Source organism: Manis javanica, chromosome 11 (genome assembly GCF_040802235.1).
Source record: "Manis javanica isolate MJ-LG chromosome 11, MJ_LKY, whole genome shotgun sequence".
NCBI lineage: Eukaryota > Metazoa > Chordata > Mammalia > Pholidota > Manidae > Manis > Manis javanica.
Genome location: NC_133166.1, coordinates 91,622,829 through 91,646,305, shown reverse-complemented (window position 1 = coordinate 91,646,305; position 23,477 = coordinate 91,622,829). Strand labels below are relative to the sequence as shown.

The 23,477-nt window shown below is 39.7% G+C and overlaps 1 protein-coding gene across 5 annotated transcripts in view; it reads right to left on the bottom strand.

Annotated features, from left to right (window-relative positions):
• The window catches only part of RGL1 (ral guanine nucleotide dissociation stimulator like 1), a 234,359-nt gene that overhangs the window by 82,255 nt on the left and 128,627 nt on the right, over nt 1–23,477 (bottom strand). The window lies entirely within an intron of this gene.

The window sequence follows — 23,477 nt, the reverse complement described above, 5'->3', positions numbered from 1 at the left end:
AAACATAAGAACTGATTAGTGACAAAATTCATATAGCTTAAAAACTGAGTATGAGGGAAGAGAATTAAATTGCAAAAAATATGGGTGTGCCTGACATTCTACAATGAATCCGTGCCTAACAAATGATCCAGAGATGCAGTTTTCAAAGTTTAACATGGCCTTCATAGGACTAGGGAAGATGACCTACCGAGAGGTTCTTTTCCTAAAGCAAATGATCATTCTAAGTGAGGCAAATAATCGCCAGGCAATTTCTCTGAATTGTAAATCTGAATTGCTTTTCAGCAGATTTTCCTAAATTGAAATAATTAGGCATGTGAAAATTAAAGAAGAGGGGCAGAGAAGGGAGAACTGAATCTCTGCATGATGGCACTGTGCTTACTAAGTAGTATGTTTGCTTTTCCTTCACCTGGCCTGTCAGAAGTTAAGCCAAGGGAAGAAAATCAGCTGGTGAGATTGCTTTCAGTAAGACCTCAGTGGGGGCGATCACTTTTAGGAGGGGGTTAGAATAGCTGAATGTCACCATGTCTAGCTGCTGACAGGAATTCATATTAAGACCCCGGCTTATGTGACAGATGACTTTATTTCTTTATTACATTCTTGAAAGATACTTTTAGCTTAGTAAGGAGAGATCTGGTTCATGCAAAATACCAAATGTTTCTTTAGGCCACTTAGGCCTGTTGATTCTGAGGTGGCTAATACTTGTTCTTTATCGGTCTATATGTAGTTTTAGAATGGACCTCGTAGTACCCAGCTGTCTCCCACTAGTTCCCATTAACTTTAATCAGAAACAATAAATGAAAAAGATATACAGTTTCAAAGTCTAATAAAGTTTTTAATTATAGTGTTGTCCTAAGTATGAGCCGTAAAATGCCAGTTCCAAGACAAAAGGTCTCGTCATCAACTTTGGGAACATAAAGTCCAATACATTTCTTGACTACAGAATTTCTTGAAGTCTTTAATATGCTAACTTATGAAATTCTAAGAGAAGGATATGGCATATGATGCTTCCAAATGGATTTCCCTTTATTTAAAGAGCATCTTGCAGAACATTAGAATGAACATACTTTGGAAAACGTTAGCTAAGTCACTGTGATGCACTTAAAATTTAATTTGCATTTGCCACTTTTCACTTAAAAAGAAAAAATCAAGACATTATAAAATATAATGTTATCTTCAAACATCTACATTCTTTTGATCTCTTTAATACCAGACTTTAGGGATGTTTTGTGTGTTTAACTTTGTCACTGGTCAAAATCATTATCAGCCTGATAACATTAGAAGTAGTAGTTAAAAAATACACTTCAAGGTCAACTGTTAGGATTGGCTTCTCAACAAATAACAAAAGGATTGGTTTCTCAGTCTCCAGGCATATTCAAGCTCTAACTCTAAATCAAGCTTCCTTACCTTATGACAATGTCAGAGTTCCCTTACTAAGCAACGTTTTAATTTGCTGATTCTCATTTTACTCACAATGCAAATTTCACTTGCAAACGAAATCTTTCTTATTGAAAGTAATAACTATTTAAAAGAACTAGTTTTTTCCTTAAGCACTGATATGGCCCAAAATTCAAATACAGAGAAAAATGTTTGTCAAAGGACCTGATGAAGTGGGTCCCTTTTCCTGCCAGAGAACAGATCTGGCAGGAAGCCAAGGTTCTCTCATGGGAATGGAATCAGGTCACCCATTAACCCCATCTCTCCCTTTCAGTTGTCCCCCTGTTCTGAAAAAAAATCTCAATATGCATGCCTGATCCCCATTTGTCCCTTTAACTCTGTTTGCATCTGTACATCAGGAAGGACCATGTTTGTGCTAACAGAATGGCTAATAAAAGTATTTTGAATATTTAGATTTTAAAAGTCATTCTCTAAGTGCAATAAATGAGCATCAATGACAATATCAGAAAATGAAGTACAGGATTTGCTCTGGCGCCTAAAATCAGTCTCATAAAAATGAACAACGTATGTTCAGGTGTCAGAGCACTAATGACTACTTGTTATATCAGGGAGAAGACCAGGGTTTTGAGGTGAGCTCTAATGTACCAATGCTCACATAGAGCATTTTTTAATCAAACAAAAAGGTTTTAATCAACTGCTTATTACTGGAACTATGTTGAAATAAAATTATGCAAAAGTGAAATACAAGAAACAAACTGGGCCTTATGGTCAGACTGGAGAAGCTAACATTTTAGTTTCATTTTTGCTGCAGAATATCCAAAAGCTACATAACCCTTTGAAGAGACCATAGGATCTGTTTTTGTTTGTAATATCTCAATACCTTTGAATTCTAATTTAAAAGAGGACTGGAGGGAGGCGGCAGGGGGTCAGTGGGAGGGAGAGTCTTGGCAGACACGTGTTTAATAACCCAGACTTAAAGAGCAAGACATGCAGGGCTGAGCCTGCCCTCCGGGCTAGCACGCTAACAGGAAACAGCTCAATCTGGATTTAATCAGAGACCATCGCTTTCCTGACAAGATCATGATACTGAGGCCACAAAAATGTTTCATGATTGTTTTTCTGGCCAATATTTCCACCATTAGGACTCAGCTTTTCCTAAGAGAACATGTCTGACTCCTATGGGGGAAATCTAAAGTCTGCCCAGCCATCCCAGCCATGAAATTCCCATACTTATCAATTTTGGCTTGAGGGGACAGGAGAAAGAGAATGTGAGAGATGAAATGTGCCATATTTCAATTCTGTCTCTGGTCATGGAGAAATAGACTCTTGCCCCTTCTAAAATATGAACTGTTAACAACTTGGGTGTTTCTCATTTGAAAAAAAAAATTCCTTCAATCAAAATAAAATTTCAGTCATCTGATACTTTGACAGGGAATGTGTTTAAGTCAACAACCTCAGGAGACTGAAGGCAGTATGAAGTGCGTCTCCAAGCCATGCTCAACCTGCAGTACATGAGTTCTCGGGCATCCTGGCTTGAGCAGAAAAGTAAATAATGAGTACTATTTCAGGCATAACTGCCTTGAGAAAATCTAAATCCCAGTTTCAGAGACCAGAAGATGATGCACGTTGCTCTGTCCGCATTCATCCTAGAATATCCATGCAACCACCATCCAGCAGTAAGAAACCATCCTACTACAGGAAATGCCATGAGATTACTCACAAATAAGCTCTGGTCATCTGTCCATATTGTCCAAATACATATACACTAAATTTCCCTGACATGCATAGAAAAAATACGTGAACGTCATAGTACAACAGCAGAGCACCGTGGTGAAGCTAGGGCGTCTGAGTAGTGTGAACTATTTACACATGGGGCATTCAGAGATGTGAGACAGTCTATACAAAACCCTTGGGCATGTATGCCAAGCTCAGTGTGAGCTCCTGCAACATGTAAACTTCTACTTTAGATATGAACTCACATTTTTGCTAGGTTAGGGCTGCCAGGATGCCAGTTAAATTTTAATTAATTAATTCAGGTAAATGATGAATAACTGAAAAATGCTGGGGCTTAAGTATGTCCCATGCAGGATGTACTCATACTGAAAAAGTATTTGTTGCTTATCTGAATTTCAAATTTAACTTGGCATCCTGTATTTTTATTTGGTAAGCCTGGCAACCCTATGCTAAGTGCATACAAAGGGCACAGACTGGATCTCTCATTTATTCGCCTACTTATTCAGCCATACATAAAATACTACTACCTTATTACTAACACACATTAACTAAACCAGGCACTATGCAAGGTAGTAGAGATATAAAGGTAAATAGCATGCAGTTCTGACACCCAGGTTGTTCTGTCTGGTGGAGGAAATAGACACAAAGAATTCACCATAACGCAATATAAGTAAAGTGGTGCAGAGACTGGCAGATACCATGGAAGACCCAGGAGAGACCCAGCATAGATGTGGCATCAGAAAAGGCCTCTTAAATAGGTGATGCTTGCTCTGAATGTTGGGGAAGACATAGCAGGTAAAGAGACCAGCACCAATGAAGATATTAAGAAGAAAACTGATGTGGAAGGAAACATGCAGTTGCAGGAGTAATATGACAATGGGAATGAACAGCTTGGTGAGAGAGTCACCAGGAAACTACCTGATTATGGAAAACTCGGATCAAATCCTAAGGAACTTAGATTGCATTTCCTATAGGTTTAAGCATAGTCAGAGAAATCACATCATGGAAGACAGATTTGATGGGAAGGTTTAAAGTTGCTAAAATCATTGGGAAAGGTGTTGATATTCTAGATGAGCAACTGTAAGGGCCTTAGCTTAACCAACAATAATGGGGGTAGAGAAAGTGGTGGGTGGAGAGCCAGAGTTAAGGAATATTCAGAAATTGTCAAGACTTAGTGATTAACTGAATGTAGAGGATGAAGACAAAGGAAAAGAAAGAACCAGGAAACTTTACCTGAATTCTACTGTGGATGACTGCAAAGATAATGGTGCCACTAAGATGAAAGAAAATAGAGACGGGGAAGCCAGATTTCTATGGGGCAGAGACACGGAGTTCCACTTTAGAAGTGTAAACCCTATCTTTAGGACATTCCAATAGTTCAGTCCAACAGGCAGCTGGACTAGCATCGAAGTCAGGGAGAAGGGTCTAAGACGGAAATGTGTTGAACTTACATCAATTAAGACGCCTTCACTCCTCCAGACAGTGTGCAGAACAGGAATAGAGGGCTAAGGATGGCATTTGGAAGGATATCAGATTAAGAGGGTTCCAAGAGCAGAGACATCAAACACGAGAAGCACCTGCACACGGGGCAAATTTATACGTCGCCTGATCTGGGGTAGCATTTCTGGGCAGAGAACCCTAAATATTCACTTTCAGATTCATATATATGCGAACATACATAGCTTCCATCTAATTATGCAAACATATCAGGACTAGCAAGCGGTGTGCTGGAGCCAGCTTGTACTGCTTGCAGGAGCCAACTGCACGTACTCCTCAGTTCTGTGTTCAATGACATTGTGTTGGTAGTGTGAACTCAACCCCGATGGAAATATTAACACTATGGAAATTGGCAAATTGGTTACAAATCAGGGCATTCGTGCTGCAGAGCTGATTTAATAGTGCACCACTGCCCAGAAGAGCTTCTCACATTATGTTAATGGTAAATTCAAGAGAGACTTTTGTATGGATTAAACATTTTCCTCTTTCTGTGTCTACTCCAGTTAAGGCAGTTGTGTCATCACTAGGATCTTTGACTTCGCTGAATGCATTAAAAAAATATGCCTCTGAACTAAGGAAAAGTAGGCATGTGAAGGAATAAGAGGTAGAGAAGCATGCGCCTAACAAATTAATGTGCTCTAAAAAAAATTGCAAGATCCTCAAGGGTTGCCTTTGCTTGAAGCCACATGTTCGAATGTGGTCAGGTTTCTGTGATGGGTACCCTTCATCCTCAGGAAAATGCTAAGGGACTCTAGTAACAAGCAAGGCCAGGTTTTATCACACAGAAATCCCAGCCCCCTCCGCCATCCTGTCTCAGCAGGGTTTCCTAGATCACCCCCACAGAGTCCAGGAACTCTCCTGGAGGAAGCAGGAAGTTGTGTTTTCCATTGCCTAAAAAAAGAATGGTCCTCCCAGCTGTGAATCTGCTTCACCCAGTGTTGATCCATAACAGACTTGGTCTTCTCTGCCACAAATCCCTGTTTCTGACATTCTGGCCCTCCTTTAAGGATTCCAAAGTCTTTAAGGAACCAGATTTAAAAATTAAGTGGATTTCAGGGAGTTTGCTGACTACATTTTTCAAATAAAATGATTTCACTTTTATATGTCACCTTTCTGCTTGAAACTCACAATGCTGATGATTAAGATGTTATGCATTCGCCTGGGTTCCATTTCTATTTCTGAGGCCAGTTTATTATGGGCCCTAGAGCAGTAACTTAAAGTCTTGGTTATCTTCTTAAATAAAATGGAGAAATCACACACTATTTTGAGAAGTTCAAGGATTTGGAGCTGCATGGGGCAAAGGAGGTCTGAGCTAAAACAGTCACTTTTGCATTTACCAAACAGCATCACAAACAGGCACATACATTTTAAAAACCGGAGTGAACATGCAAAATTCACAACTCCCTCCTTTTCCTCTCTTTCAGAGCTTCAAAGGCTCAAGGTCTTCATATCCTGAGGTCACATATTACCAGGTGCCCTGGTTTCCTGGAACCCATTCTGTTTTTGTGCAGCCCAGCCAACCTCTGCCTGAAAAGGTCAGCAGAGGGTAGTGAGCTTCTGCGTGACCTAATACTCTCCATGAATGAAGCCTGCGCTGAATGGAAAGGCTTCTCCACAGGCCAGAAGCTTTCCCAGCCCTCCATAAAGGCCACAGACAGCTCCATGGGGCTTTATCTCCTTGTCAGATTTAAACTGTTCCTCCAACCAACCCTTGCGGGTGGGGAGAGGAGCAGAGGGTGGTGACTGGCTGATGTTTCCAAACTTAGTCATAATTTTGATTCTTATTCTGCATTCCACATTAAGGAATCTCTTACCCTCCCCACTTTCCTATGGGATTAGTTTCATTTTAAACAAACTAAACATTTAGTTCCCACTACTATTATCACCTATTACAACGATAAAGCTTAAAAATCAAAGCCCCATTATCAAAATGCCGTAAAATCTTTACTCCTGTGGATTTCAGAATCCAAGCAATGACTGCCCAGCCTGCTCCTTTGCTCCTCCAAATGAGACCTTTAAAGTCTATGTGGACTTATAAATTCAAATGTAAATTTGCCTTTACAGCTCCCACAAAGCTCTGGGACACAGAACCTCTGGCAAGGACTCCATCTCTCAGCACTGCACGCGGCACAGGTGATCTTCCTAGATCATGGGCTTGCAGAACAGCTACCTACAGAGCAAGCAGGTATCTTCCAGCATACTACCAGGTGACCGAATCTAGGGCAAGGTATGAAGAACAATTTTTCTCGAATCCATCTCTCTGAAGAGCACACTTTTGGCTTTTTCTCTTAATAGGCTTCCTCTCCATAAGCTATAATTAATTCTTAGAAAACTATTCTTATACCCTACATGAAAAAGAACAGAAAGCTAACAGATATTTATTGAGCACTTAGGGGCCAGGTGCTCAATCCTTATAATTCTCTTATACAAGAAATATTCTCACTTTACTTGAGGAAACTGAGGCTTGGAGAGGCAAGTTGTCTCCCAAAGTCAACCAGCCTGTTAGCATAACTGACAGAGTCAGGATATGAAACTAGCCCTGTCTTTCCATTACGGTGTCCTGCATTAGAACACAAAGTGACACAGGACTGGGGACCTGAGCTCCACATGTGTACACCCAAGACTAGCAGAACTCTGTAGCCCAGAATCTCCATACTCCATAGGATTGCTGTAGGAAAGAGAGAATATTAGATAAAAGAGCTGAAGGCATGTTGGGTGGTTACAAAATTATTCAGGATTCTACCCATAAAAGAAAATATTGTATGCTAATACTAAAATCCTTCTTGCTTCACTTTCTTCCACCTACCCCAAAAGTTAATCTTATTATATCAAATGCTTCCTGATATTATCCCTCTTACCTTTTAACACTGACTGAAGTCTTAAACACCTAAGGGTGAAAAAATATTGCTTTGCTGCTAAACATCCTCTTTAGAGGAAAATTAAAATCCCCCTCACTATTACAGTCTCGTAAATGAGTAAATTAAGTCTCATAAAGATGAATGATTTCACCCAGAGGCTCCAAAGAAGCCAAGAGAACAATGTCAGTAAGCTATATGATAGGCTACTGAATAATACAGTGCAGAAACCTATGGAGAGCACCCATGCTCTGCTCTGATTTCCAGATTATTAATTAATTTTCCTACCTTCTCAGTTTATAAATCTCCTTTTATAAAAAGGAAATTTCCTTTTATTTTTAGAAAACAGAGTGATAATACGATTGATTATAGGATATGGCCAAAGTGCCAGGTTTGTTGAGCTGACAGTCAACAAAAATAAACAAAGGAAAAGGTAGAGAAAGGATGGATAACTGGCAAAAACACTGATCCAATTCTCCAACTGAACAAATACTGAAAAATCACCCATTCTGCTCACTTGATTTAACAGCCCAAAATAAATGTAAAAAGATAGCATGTACAGCTAATATCCAAAAAGATAGGCATGTTCGTTGTAAAGAAAATATTTATCCTTTTAATAATATGCTCATCATCCCCATGGCTCATGACCCACTCTTGATGTCAGTCAGTAAAAACAGTATTAAAAGAGCTTCCACTGTGCAAAGAAGCCAAATGAGGAACCAAGGGAATCTATAAAGGAAATGAAGGACTGTGTTCTTTAAAAACCTACCAGCAGAGACTAGAGTATGAATGTGATTTCTTTTTTTCACCGAATGGCATGGAATGAAAGGGATGTATAGAGCTTCATACCAGCTTATATTTAATAATTTAAATAAATGCCAGGCAAATAAGTTGGGGCCTTGCAGAGAGAATTTCAAAACTGATATGGATAAAGATCTCTTGCAGCCCTGAGATTTGATGGTAAGGAGGCAGGCAGGAAAATACTGCACGGAACTAGATTTGTTTCTAGTCCCAGTTCAATTCATCTTCAGGTACTCGTTAGTGCCTTCTATTTATCCCATCAGTGGGCTAGAGTAACTTTTTAATTTGGTTGTTTTTGTTAGTTTCTAAATACACTTAAGTGGATTCATTCATTCAACAAATATTTGTTGGGTCGCTACTGTGTGACTACTAGAAGCCAGTGGTAACAACAGAGAACCAAGCGGACAAGATGCCAACTCACAGAGATGACTTCCTCTACAACTAACCAGGAAGAAAGCAGATTCATGAGCCATCACTGCTGGGCCTCAGCTTGCTCTGTGGAACCCGCCCTTTAGAGTCAGAGTCTTCAAGTTATCTGATCCTGAGCATTTTATGCTGCTCTGCTGTAAATACCATCAAGAGATATGGCTGATTTCATCATCACATGCAAACTGATAGAAGCTATGAATAGAGGGCAAATCTTTCTAACCAATACTATATAACTATAAATAGTAACTGCAAATGGAACCACGGACCAAACTGAAGTACATATATACTCCTCAGCCACGGCCTCGCTCTCACACCTTCAGCAATGTTATTGTAACAGACCATTGGACTCTTTTGTCATTCACTTGGATAGGTCAGATACGCTTTACTTTTAACCAAAACCACTCCTCAACTCCACAACAATGGAATCAGAAAATATGTTTAGAAAAGGTTCAAAGTTTTGGTTACAGTAGTTTGAGTTTCTGAAAATAAAATATTTCAAATTTTTTTTGTGAAAAATGTCACTGAAAACAATGTACACTTGGAGATTTATATTTCTGCTTCCTTGAACATACTAAACCACTTCCAAGAGAATCACTTGGGATGCTGGATAAAAATCACTGGTTCCTGAGCCTATGTTCCAGAGATTCTGATCACTAGACCTAAATAAAGCCAAGGTATCTGCATTTTAGCCAGCATCCCAAGTGATTCTAAATGCAGAAGATCCATTGATTACCCTTTGTAAAATACTGTGCTTGACAATGTGAAAACAAATGAGTAAGGTTTACTGATGGCATAAAGGAGAAGCTGATTAACCAAAATAAGCTTAGACAAAGCCATGTGACCTCTCTCCATCTTAGTTTCCTCATCTGTAAACTGGGAGTAATATAACCTTTCCCTTCCTTACCTCACCTAGATGTTGTAAGCATGATTTCAAAAAATGTGAGCTATGCTTTGAACTGCTAGAGATAAAAGAACTATATAATAAACCAAGGTACTATAAATATGTCAATGACCTGAGGGCTTTCAAGCAAGCCATATGATCTTTCTTATGTATTTATCCTACAAAATTCAATGAGTTTTCCAACAAGAAGGGACGGTATTAAGACGAGCCTATAGAGTCCACTTCTGCCTTCATGGCTCCTCCACCTGGCTGTCAGTCCTACGGAAATGTTTCAGCACTTAGATCCCGTGGTAGCTCCGTAGAATTAGCATGTTGATTCCCTATTGGAATTCTCTTTCCCTTTTAGTTACGCGCATCACTTTCTCAGCAACTAGTAATTCTGAGCATTTTGTGTGTAACCCATAATAACCTTATAGAGCAGATACATTTATTATTCCCATTTTATAGATATTTTACAGAAAACTGAGGCCAAGAAAAGCTAGTAACTTCTCTGAGGGCACATAGCTAAAAAGTAGCTGAAGCCAGGATATAACCCAAGTGGTCTGGCTCTAGAGTCCCACTTAACCAGAACTCTACCCCATCTCCCTCAAGGCTCTCCTGCAACACTACAGGTTGGTCACTGATTCCTCGTCATCCTTCACTTACCATCCATATGGAAGCATTTCTAACCTTAGGCCTCTTTTCTTCTTAGTCTATACTCTTTCCCCGTCCATCCCACACATATATCCCCACAGCTTCACCTAACACAAATATTATATTAACTTGCCAATTTTATCTCCAACTCTTGCTTTTCTTCTAGATTCTAGACCTTAATTTCCAATTACCACACATCCAACTGGAAAGTCCATAAAGAACTCTATTTCAACATGTACAAAAAGAAACTCATTTTTTCCTCTAAAAGCTCACCCCTTCCTTCTCTAGTCTCTTACTTAATGGTTCACGTCATCAACCTCCCAGTCATCTTTATTCCCACCTTATCTCCCCCTCCTCTCCAAAATCCAACTGTCCCATTCCCTAAATAAATCTCCATTCTGTATTTCTTCCCATCCCCACTGTCTTCCCTTAATTTCAGTCTCATTTCTTAACTGGGTATGTGTAACAGGCACTTCACTAGTCTTATTGCCTCTACTCTTGCCAAAAATGTTCTTTCTAAAGCACACATTTTACATTTAGAATAAAGTCCAAGCATCTACTAAAGCCAAACATACCTATGACTCAACAATTCCTAGATACATTTCCAAAGAAAGGAGTGCCTATGGCCACCAAAAGATATGGACAGAAACCTTTATAGCAGTTTTATTCATAATAGCCACACATTTTCACAGTATAAGAATTTGTTTATTTACAGGCATCCTCCATCAGACTGTGGACACTTTAAAAGGTAAAGACTACTCATATTTTTATCCCCAGAAAGTAGCCTATAACGACACTGATAAGGGCTTCATGAATATTAATTAAATGTTTTTAAGATAAAAATACATTTTTTAATTTAACAAATCTGACATTATGTTCCCTAAATAAGCTTTATTTGATTCTTCAAATAGAAAATCTGTGCATATAAACAAGAAAAGTTACATTGTATGTACACAATGAAAACATACAATGCTTGATCATCGCCTCTTGGTTGGACTGCTAAAGTAAATTCCTCTTTAAATTGCTCTATGGCAGCCACAATGATCTTTCAAAAACACAAATCCAATCATGTCACTCCCCTGCTTAAAACTTCTCTCTGGCTTCCCATAACACTTGGAATAATACACCAAACTTCTTCCATGGCCCACAAAGCCCCTCCTGCCGATCTCTGACTCCTACCACTAAAACCACCTCCTCCCCTCTCCAGCCCCAGCCATACCAGTCTTCTTTCAGTTAACACACATCATGCTCATTGACACTTAATGATCTTTGCATTAGCACCTTTTCCTAAAATGTGCTCAGACTGATTATCTCATGATGGATCTTCCCCCTCATTCACTTCTTTTGATTAGGTGGTCTCTCCTCAGATAAACCCCGGACCATCCCTTTGGTATCACGCTACCCATGGTTTCCCCAACGGCCCAGATCACATTATCACATTAATTTCTTTATGGCACACACTTGTTTACTTGCTATAGGTCAACCCCCAGAAGCAGAGCCCTCGTCTGTCTTGTTCACTAACTGTATCCCTGAGGTACAGAATAACATCTAACACACAAAGTGTAGACAACAGATGTTTGTGAATAATGAGTGAAAAGAAATTAATGCTGTAATTAAATTGCAAGTTATTTTAAAATCTGAATTAAAGGATTACTAAATCCATAAATCTACTGAAAAATACAAAACTGTCCTCTGAGTTACCTAAAAAGCTTAGGTAGGCAAAGTTAACTGATTCAATCTCTTCACAGTAGTGGAAAACTGAAGTGAATTTATCAAAATGACTGTTTTGAGCTTTTTCTGAATCTCAATTAATTTCATACTTGCTGGTCATGATTTAAAAAATTACTGAAGTCATGGGTTTTTTCCTCCAGAACTCTTTTCCCATCAAGATTGAGATGCTGAATCAAACTACACACAACAAGGACCTCTCATTCTCTGAGACTGACATTGGCCTCATTGTTCTATCAGATGTAAACGCCATTGAGCCAATTACTTGTCCTGAAAACAGAGAGTGGGAATATGCACTTGTTTTGACTTCTTACAACTCCAAGTGAGAGTATCAGAGGAAATGAATATACAAACTAATCAACCAGCTAGGTGACAGAAGGGCAAATACATTGCAAGAAGATGACTTGTGAGGCATTGGACTGCCAAGAAGCTTCCAATACTTTTTTGCATGAATGACATCATATAAAGTAAGGATTTAATTTGAAGCCTTTTAACTTCCCCTTTCTCCCATGCCAGGTTCTAGGCCTTGAACACGAAGAACACTGAAGTCTCTGAATTTATAATAAATTTTTATTACTGGGACAACCAAGTGCTCTACAGCTTATTCTAGAATGCTACGTGTTACATTTCATAACAAGGTCCTCTTGCCACTTCCTAAATGAAGGCTGAGAGAAATGCTTCTTTACCACAAATCCTACCTTCATTCATTTCAATACTTAGAAATATGTATTGGGCTTTTACTATGTTCAAGGTACTATTATAAGATATCACAGATACAAAAGTGCACATATACATGGTCCCTATCCTCATGAAGCCAACATTCAAGCAGAAAAGACAAATAATCTAATGGCAGTAGAGACTGCCATAAAAAGGTACTAGAAGAACATAAGGGAATCAGCTGTTGTCTTGGGGACCAGGGAAAATTTCCCTGAGCAAACAGAGATCAAATCAATCAATAAGTGCTCACCAAGTAAAGGGTAAAAGAGAGAAGATTTCAGGAGAGGTAACTGCATGTGCAAATGCCCTGAAGCACGAAGAGAGTGGCAAATGGAAGGACAAAGAGAAGCTTATATGGCCACAGGAGAGTGAGCCTGAGGAAGGTGACAGCAGGTGAACTTAGCCAAGAGAAGAATTCTGGTCTTTCACCTAATATCAATGAGAAGCCGTTAAAATAAAATAATTTTAAGTAGGCAAGTATGCCATGATCAAATATAGCATGGTTCTACTTGAAAAACTGTATGAAAGTACAAAAGGATACAGTTAGAAGACTACTAGAGAAGACAAGAGTTTCTCAAAATGTGGACCATGATCTACTTGTATCAGATCACCAGGGAGGACTCTAGCAGATTGAGGTCCAACCTCCAATGTACCAAATGCAAATCCTTGTAATTAGGGAATCTACACTTGGCCCTAGGTTATTATAATAAACATTAGTGATTCAGAAGCACATGACAGCAGCACAGGGATTCCAATGATCATTAAATGAAATAAAAAATGACTGAAGTAAAATAATCTGCTTTTACTTGAGCATGAGCTCCCCCTTCTAAAATTTTGGTGTTAGCACTCTCCTCTCCAACAACCTCTCTTCCCTTACTTGTAGCAAGGGACCAATTTTATTATTTTTCCATAGTCATCAATTGATATTAGTTTTATTCAGAGTAGAAGCATACACTTCACTTGGACCTGTTCCTGACTGAAGCAAAGTAGAGGAAGTGAACATGTGTGTAAGTTCATCGGTATTACTGTACAAGTTCAGTTCTGACCAGAACAATTCAGACTACCTTTATCTTCTATCTGTGTGTCCCTTTCTAATATTCAGAGCTCTTCTGTACACACAATCTCATTTGCTCCTCACAATAATCCCAATTTACAGATGAGGACACAGAAGCTCAAGGGGCTGAGTAACTTACCTGGTCACACTACTAGTAACTGACAGAGGCCAGCGTCAAGCCCAGACCCTAGACTCCAAAGACACCCTGATGGAGCACCACCATTTGCTTCTCAGAGGTCCCCATGTCCTACCCTTCATTCCACCTGTGGCAAATAGTGACAGCCTACTCCACATCAGGGTGAATGAATCAGAAAACGCTCAGGTCCTATACGCAGTGGCAATTGAAAATTCCCTCTATGGGGTATTGGGAGAAAAAAGACACCCTTGTAGGCAAATTAGACATAGCTGTTACAGGCCACCAAAACTATGTGAAGGCAACTATTTAGATTTCATATGAACAGAAGAAAGGCCACGGGACTATGGAAAATTGTAAGTGTCTTAATCAAACAAAACATAAGCTTCTCTTGTTAAAAGGCTGCAGTGGTCATGCTGCCTGTAGTAACTGTGTTTGGATTTTCAAAAATGCATTCTCCTCTCCAATTAAAAAAAGAAAGCTGCAACATTTCCCTTTCCAGGAATGTGATTTAACTTAATAGCTAAGCTAAGAATCCCTAGCTGCTTATTTGGTGCAAACAAAGAATGCACTGTCTTTGCAAGTGGACACAATGTGAGATGGGTTAAGTATCCGGCAGTGAGTGACCATTACGTTATGTAACGAACTGAGCTGCATGAATACCCATCACATAACTCCACACACACTTATCACTCTAAGAGGGGGAGGGCCCTCTTCACACTGGAAGTCACTGCTGTAGCTTGTAAGGTTAAAAAACTTAGAGTAGTTCTTCATGTAATTGTAGATTGATGATAGCAAAATTAAAAATTAAAAAAAATAAAAAACTTAAAGTACATTGTGCCAGGGAAATTGTGTATGCAGCTATTGCACCCAAAGTAAATAAGGAAAGAGGAGCATGCTTCTTTAAAGACAAGAAGGCAACTGTGGAAGAAATTAGAATGTGTAGAGGGCAGTCTGGCTAGAAGTGAACTGAGGAGCGATGCTCTACTTCGATGCTTTAATTGGGGAGAAAATGAAGCATTTTTCAAATCTACTTATGTGATATGATGGGCACCTAGTAGTTAGTTAGAAGCACATATTCCTTTGCCAAAAAGGCATGAGAGGTACGAGCAGACTGCTGGTGTCCCATAATAAAGCTGCAGTCAGTGTGGAAGCAAACCAGTGAGAGTTTCTAGTTTGGTCACCTATAAGTTTGGCCACCACATACTTCTCTGTGGCCCCAACATCACCCTAACTCCATACCTTCTGGTCAAAGGCCTGAGACTAAGAAAAAAGGAGGTTAATGCCTTTAACATTTCCCTCCAGCAGATCTGGAAGGAAGTTGTTCAGGGTGTGAGTTGAGGTCAAAAACACTCAGATTTTTAGAAAACTGGTACACTCAAGTCACATGACCATGATCCTTCATGGGGAAATTCAATGTTCAACACCAGAGTGGTGGCTTTTCCACTGAGGGACTTTTCAAATACCAACATTCGAAGTTTTATTTACTTGATAGAAATGTTTCTGAAATATGTTATTTTTCTACCTTTGGAAGTAGAAATAGCCTGGGCATGATTGGACCATTCCTTCACAGCTCAGGAGGTCACCCAGCTCCACAAAGAAGCTCTCCTCCCCAGAATCCCTGTTTCTACTAATGACACCACTCTTCCCATAGTGCCACTACACCAAAAGTTCCACAGTCATCTTTGACTCCTGCCTCTCAGTGTAGAAACAGTTACCAACAACCACAGATACTTTCTTCCAGGTTTTTGTCCACTCTGCTCATAGCGGAAATGAAAACAGCCATTGCTGCAGACATAACTGTGATCACTATTGAAAAGTGACTGCTGCAGGGTTTATAGAAACCTTCGGAGGATGTGAGTATGCCCTTCTACCTGTGGCACTCACCCCAAACATTAGAAAGGCGATGATTTTAAAATTAGATTCAAGAAAGGTAGGACAAATATTTAAAATGTGAAATAAGAGAAAGAAAGCATCTAAAGCAATCAAGTTGGGGGTGTACAGATTTTCCAGATTACTAGAGCCAGAAAGAAGGCCTCAGAGTAAGGCTGTATACTTAGGGTAGCACATATCCATAAACATGGTAACGTGAAAGTTAGTCGTCATGATGAACTGTCTTGTGAAAATGTGAATGGTCAAGGGAAAAGCTTTTTTCAGCTATGTTAGCTGATGGGTGGGGGATGTTAACTGATAATGAGAGGGAAGAGGGAAGAGAACTACTTCGTTCCACTGATGCTTCCATCTTCATTATCAAGTAATATGATCTCCAAACCGGAAAGAGGAAGACCAAACATGGTGAAGATGAAACTAGAGCTCAACACAGAGAAGGCGATAATAAGAAAGCACTTAGCCTTTTAAGTGACTTCACATCTCCAGAGCCAGATAAACTACCTGAAATGGCACTGAAAGAACCAGCAGATGTGATGATAATATTGATGAATGGGATCTTCACAGAAGCATAGACTTGTAGAAGGGTTTAAAGGCTGGCAAGAAGAAAACTGTGCCAATTTTCAGACAGACATTAAGGGAGACCAGAAACAATGCACAGCTCTGCCTGCCAACTGCTGCCGCAAATATCCCGGGTGGCTGCAAGCAATGATCATTAGAAGCTAACATAACATCACTGGGGAAACAAGATCATATCAAAAATTAACTTTCCAACTAATTCTGACCCTAAGCAAGTAACATGGAATGTGGCAGACCTGACATCCATAGATTCAAAAAACCATTCTACCAACTCCACTAACCATCCTTAGATCTTTATAGATAAAATGGAGTGCTATGAGTTGAAGAGTTGAAGACTTGGCTAGATTTGTACCAAATCAGATAGTCAAGGAATGCGGAATGGTGAAGCTGTGTTGACCAGGGGTGAGTAGGGCCAGGGGTGGGGAATGTCTCTAGCAATGTAACACAAAGTCTTATCCTTCCCTTTGGCCACACTGATGAAATCATTTTAATAAGTGAAGTGGACAATTATACAGAACTTCATTAAAATGAATTGGAAGTTAGAGCTGACATGCTGGCTAAACAAATCAGAATTTAAGGAGATTTTGAAAAACTGGGAAAAAAAATTTGCTAAGATTAACAAAATTAAATTTGATAAAAAAAATAAATATTTCTACATTTAGATTTTTTTAAATGAACTCTCCAAGTACTCGTTAAATGAGACTTAAGGTAAAAACAATTAATAGTCTTAAAACTGAAAAGACCAAGGCATCTTTCCTGCACATACACCAGGGGCATGATACATTTATCTGCAAAGAGACCCAAGTTCCATACAGACATTCCTAACCATGCACAGTTGCCAGTAGTCAATCATTTTTAACTTGCAAGTATGGCAATCTCACAGTCTACCCTAGTGGAAGATTACAGGTGGTGGCACACGAGAAGTACAAAGTACTCTGGAGTTCAGAAAAGGGTAATTTACCATTTGGGAAACCAGAGTGGATTCAAAGAAGAGGAATGGGAAATGGACTCTTAAGCGGTGGTCGGGATTTAAACAGAAGGAGATTTGGGGAAAGCAGGACATTTCAGACAGAAACAACAGTGGGAAAAAGACTCTAGGATAAGAAAGTAGCCTCACTAAGTGAAGGTGTGGAGTGTGTGAAGGTGAGACACGGGCAACGGCACTAGACAGGGAGACTGAAACCAGGCTTTGGAGGCCCTCTTCTCCAGGGTGGTAAGTGCTCTAAAATTCAATGCCTTTTCCTATAAAGGCCAAAAACAATATCTGGCACAGAGCAGGGCTCACATGACTAGGTGAATAAATGATTGGTGGTAAGTATAGAACAAGAGGTTGACATAAACACAGCTCCTGATTGCCAACTCAGTCCACCATTAGAATCACAGTATGTTTCATCTACAAGGGATCTTGAAGATTATTTAGCCTAACTCCCTCAAAAATTCTGGGTGACTACCAACAGGACTGGAAATACTCAAAGAGAGGAGAAAGGCTGCCTGGCCCTCTGCCAGGTCCTAGGGGAATCTAATTCACTAGGTCAGAATCGCCAAAGATTTCAGCTCAGTAATTTCTAAATATTGTGCTTTGGAACACTTTCCTGAATACGTATGCCATCTGAGTCTCTAAGTTTCAGAAACAAACGTTTGGTGGCTTTTGTGGGCTATTGCTTTAAAAACACCAAGCCTGCCTAAGGTATAATTTTAAAGAATCTGGCTCCAGGAGAAAAAGCTGAGGCATTAGTCACATGTTTCACATTTCTTACTCTTGCCTGCCAGAATTTTTTTTTTTAATTAAGAAAGGAAAAATGGGTCAGCCTGAAAGAATTTTTACAACTGTCAGAATAAACGCAAGGCCCATACAACACCATAAACTTCATTTTGGAGCTGCTTTCCCCCCCTTCTCTGTGGCTTTACGTGTCCTTTACTTAGAAGCCAGCCAAAGGCAGAGCCCTGGGGACTGCCCTCACTTCTCGTGTCCTGTAAGGACATGTTTTCCATCAGGAGGGAAGAGGACTGACTGTGATCCTACATTAGTGTACAGCCCCTTCTGATTTCAACAGGCGGTGGTGAGCGGAAGATCTAAGGGTCAAACCCTTGTGCAACCCAGCCTGGATCCAAGGTCATTCAGAAACCTCCATGCTTCTTACAAAGCATCACCGCCCAGTACTTTCCTATAGTGATCACATGTTGAGATGATAATACTTTGAAGAAATCTTTAAGAGGCAACTAATCAGACAAAAGTCATTCCTGGGCTCAAGAGACACTTGAGAGCTGAGCACATAGGTCCAAACTTCAGTCAACAGGGCACCCTTCACTCTGGGAGCCTCCTGAGCAGCTACTGCCTTTAGGCTGAGCACGACTGATTAGGGTTAGCATCACATAGGTCTGGTTCTGCCAACCAGACCTAAATCTGTATGAAGTTCAAGGTACCAGCACCCTCCTTACAAAGCAAACAGGCTTCCCAGTAATGCTTTAGGTTAAGCTGGACCACCCTGGAACAGTGATTCTCAAACTTTTTAACCATGATTCATATTAAAAAGAAGATACGTACATGACTCAGTATATACATGCTCATACTTAAAAAGTTTCACAATAATGCCATTCTGATATTTTCTATTCCATGCGGTTCCAACTTTAAAATACCAATTTTTGACCCATTAAACTGATTTCAGAACCCATTAACAAACTACACTTTGCATTTTGAAACACAAGGCCCTAGAGCAACACAGTCTAATAGAAATATAATGTCAGCTGTGATATGTAATTTTAAATTTGCTAGTAGTCACAGTAAAAAAAAAACTGAGAAGAAAACAAGTGAAATTAATTTTAACAATATATTTTACTTAATCCATTATATCAAACTATTATCATTTCAACACGTGATCACTATAGAAAACTACTGAGCTAGTTTACGTTATTTTCTTCAGAGGAAGTCTTTGAAATCTGGTGTGGATTTTATATGTACAGAATATTTCAATCTGGACTAGCCACATTTCAAGCGCTCAACAGGCACATGTGGCTGGTAGCTGCCACACTGAGCAGCACAGCCCTAGAGAGTTCTGGTCCCACATCCCAAGGGCCACAGGACCCACACTGGGGCTCAGCAGTGGAAACTCAACCACCGCTCATGTTGAGCTGGGCTGCACATTCACTCACATGCCCTCTGCTCGTGTTCTGGCAGGCTCCGCATGATAGCTCCTCTGTCCTGATAAAGAATGGGAGGTTTCACAAGGAAAAAGAACAGAAATGAAGCTTGTGAACCAAGAACAGGCACTATCATCTTGAACCTCCTCAAACACAAAGTCCAAAAGCATTCTTTTGTCTGTGACATCAGAAATTTAACAAATGTCACAGAAAGATTCGAACTAGAAAGTAACTTTTAGAGAATTTGTCCTGAGAAATGTATCTTGCTGATTGCAAAAGTGAATAAATAACGTGATTGCAGCTATATTAAAATGCATGCCCATGGACAAACACTGGAGGGTGGATAGCCAAAGGTTAAACAAATGAGTTGTAGCAGTAGAAATAGGTTTCTCTTCTTTTAAAAAAATACATATAATGTTGCATCGCTCTTTTAAGAATAACATTACTTAAAAGAGGTTCTTCTTTTCCAAAGCAAATATATATGCCATTGAATCCCTGTACAATAAGGAAAACATGCTCTAACAAAAGGCAAGAAGGATCAGAAGCAGTCCGAAAACTTCTCATTTTGACAGAGCCAATTACGTTGGGACAGTACGAATGAAAAAATCTAACAACAGCTAGAATTCTCAAAACTCCCAGCATAGGCTTTACATGATGCCTGAAGCAGAAATTTAAGGGTTAAGAAAGTTAAGGGTTAAGACCACAGAGCAGAGCAAAGCTCGGGAGGGTGAGACAGCAAAGGGAATGAAGTGAGTTTTACTAATTAAAATTGAAAAGTATACAGATAGTATGTTACATAATAATACATAATTTACATTGCTCATTTTTAAGTCCCTTTTGCCAATGAGTCCGGGGGAGCACACCCCAGAAAGTGCCCTACACAAGGCTGCCACAAAAATTGCAGAGAAGCTTCATCATTACGTGCATAACCTTGTAGGTATGTGCCCAGAGGATGGCAGATCCTTCACAAAAATGTGTTGGCATGGAGCTCAGCCAGTGTCTTAATACTAAGTCAATACATGCTTTAAGCAAATTGTAGCCCTCAGATATAAGATATAATAAAATATGTGAAAACCCTAAGTAAAATAACTCTGGAGTTCAAAGTGGAAATTAGATTCCCAGACATCTATTCTTGACCCATGACTCAAACCTCTATGTCACTAAGAAGCTTATGGATTAACTCTAAATACCATGTCATCCCGTAAATAAAGGTCACCATCATAGGTAAGTTAGTTTTCATAAGATCATGAAATGTGTAGATCAAGTAACAATGACCAAAATGAGACAAAAGCAGCATTTTCCTTTTTTTTATTGTGCCATTAACTGAAATATAAAATGTAAGTTAGATCTAGCTTACTTATCCAATATTTTCCTTTTTGTTCCAAAAAATGGGATTTACAACACTACCAAATGGCCAAAAAATGTCATACGGGTGCATTTTTTATAATAAGAGATATATATGATCAACCAATTTGTAAAATGCTTACTGAGTACAGACTGTGGCTCAAACATGGTCCCAAGTGACGGTCCCTGTGGCTCAGACATAATCCCAGGAAAGATGAAGATTAATTAAATATGGTCTCTGCCCTTGAGGCACTCCAATGAATAGGGCAAAGAAAAACATTAAAAAAGGATATGGTATGATTAAGTGCTGTAATCGAGGTTTGGGCAAAGTGCTAAGGAGACCCAGATAAAAAGGTAATTATTCCAGAAGAGGGGAAAAGTAGAAGAGTAAAGAAGACATTTGAGCTGAGACGTAACAGGTAAGTAGAGTTCATCAGTCACTCAGAGCACAGAGAAGCACTGCAGGCTGATACAATGGCAAAAGCAGTGACATGAGAAAGACAGAGCTGTGTGTAAATGTGGACTTTGCACCAGATAGTGAAATCTTCAACTGGATTCTCAACTCAGAATAGGGCTAGTTCTTTTCCCAGAGACAGAACCACATAGGGACCTGGAGGGACAGAAGGAAGGAAACCTTTTAAACCTTCTTCTGCCACATCGACGAATACCATCGAAACCCTGTTGCTGTAACTGTTAGGAGTTCAGACTCGGCTGCTGCCATCAGCACTTTCCAGCCCAGTCATCTAAAGTTTTACAAGTCTTTACCCCTCCAGCAGACACTCATTTGTGGACCGTCTAGGTCAACATTGGATAGAAGGAATATCATAATCCTCCAACTCTAGCCAAAGAATGTTCATGAAGAAAACTTAAAACAATTTCAGCTCCCTGAGAAACACTTCTGCGGGTACAAAATGGCAGCATGTCCCTCCAGGGTACCCATAGCAGTATGTTGGATGAGAGCTGGTTTCTGGGCTTAGCTGATCACAGGATTGCTACTTTGTACATAATAAATGTTAACATGTTCTTTCAGTCAGTGTATAAGGATCCCTTCTCCTTTAGCACGACACACAGAGTCAGCAAAAGCAGAGAGAATTCAGTGTTTGTCAGTAACACTTAAGATGAGCAAATCACTTATTCAGCATCTTTGTACAAGAGATTTAATTTTCAGTAACAACTCTGAGTACAAGGGTCAGTTAGCCTCACAAGTCAGCTGAGAACAGGCACAAATAATAGGGCATGGACGCAGGGGTTCTAGTATCTTGAGGGAGTAGGAAAGGATCTTAAGATGCTTAGGAGGGACCCTACATGAATAGAAGGAAGGTCAGATTCATGGGCAAGCAGCCAGAGACCCTGGAGACTATTTTTAATCCAGAAGAAGGACAGGAAGGAAGAGGAACAAAAAAAGAGACTCACACAGGAGAAAAGGAAAGCAAGAAAGAAGCAACTGCAATTAGCAAATGGAAAAACAGTGAGAAAAATAGATATTAAAACTAAAGTTGGATTCCTAACAGGGAAGCCAGGAACGCTGTAGGAAAAGGCTGAGAGGAAAAACACAGAAAGCAACAATAGGACTACTCAGAGGAAGTATTTTTAAATGCCTACATCTTATGAGGGTCAGTGTGGGTCGGTGGGTAACATTCCTGCCTCTGGCATTAGGTCATGAGTTCAAGTCCCACATCAGAACTTGGCCTCCAACCAGGCTTTGATTTTCCAGCAGCTCTAGAAGGCCGGCAGCACTTCCCATTCTTTGGTGCATGAACTTTACCACCCCTCTTGGCAACAAATTAAAAGTACTAGAAAGAAAAGGAGAATCCAAAAGAAGCAACAGCCATTATTCTAAAAACAAAAACAAAAACCTTATACTGGGGATAATAGAAAAAGAAAAAGAAAGGAAAGTTTTCACATGCAAGATATTCACTGCATCTGTCTTCAGAATCCTGTAGTACGGGGTGTTTTTTTCCCCAAATCCGATTTATAGAGTGAACACTTGCCCGCATTGCCAGTGCACCTAGAATCTCAGCAGTGACAGTGGCGATGACAGAGGAAACACCACTGCCTGGTGGCCATGAAGATGTCATTAGGTCGTCAGCAAGTGGGAAGAAACAAATACAGAGAAGACTCCCTCTGGGATGAGGGAAGACAGGCAGGACTAATGAACAGACCATACGCCCCTCAAGCCCTTAGGTGGTGAGGAGAGAGAGAAAAAAGAAGAAAAACCTTTAGGTCAAATAAGAAGAAGATCCTTACATTTGTACAATAATTATTTACATGTTAAAAAGTACTTTGATATATGTTAACTCGTATGATCCTCACAAAGGACCCACAGGCAGAAGGAAAAGCAGGTATTGTCCCCATTCCCAGATATGGAAACTGAAGATGATTTAAAATGCCATGTGACAGGCTAAAAGTCACCACCTCAGGAGCAATTCAGCTCACTCCTGGTTTGGAGATGAAGTATTTCATTAGCTAATCAACACGTGGCAGAGTAAGAAATTAACCCAGTACTTGGAATGTATGGTGCAAACACAATTGGCTAACATCCTTGATCATGCCCAGTGAAGAATGATTAGCATAATGCTTACCAACCAATTTTTAGACAAATTATTTCCTACCCTTCCATTTTTCAGTCAGAAATAGCAAATACAGAAGACA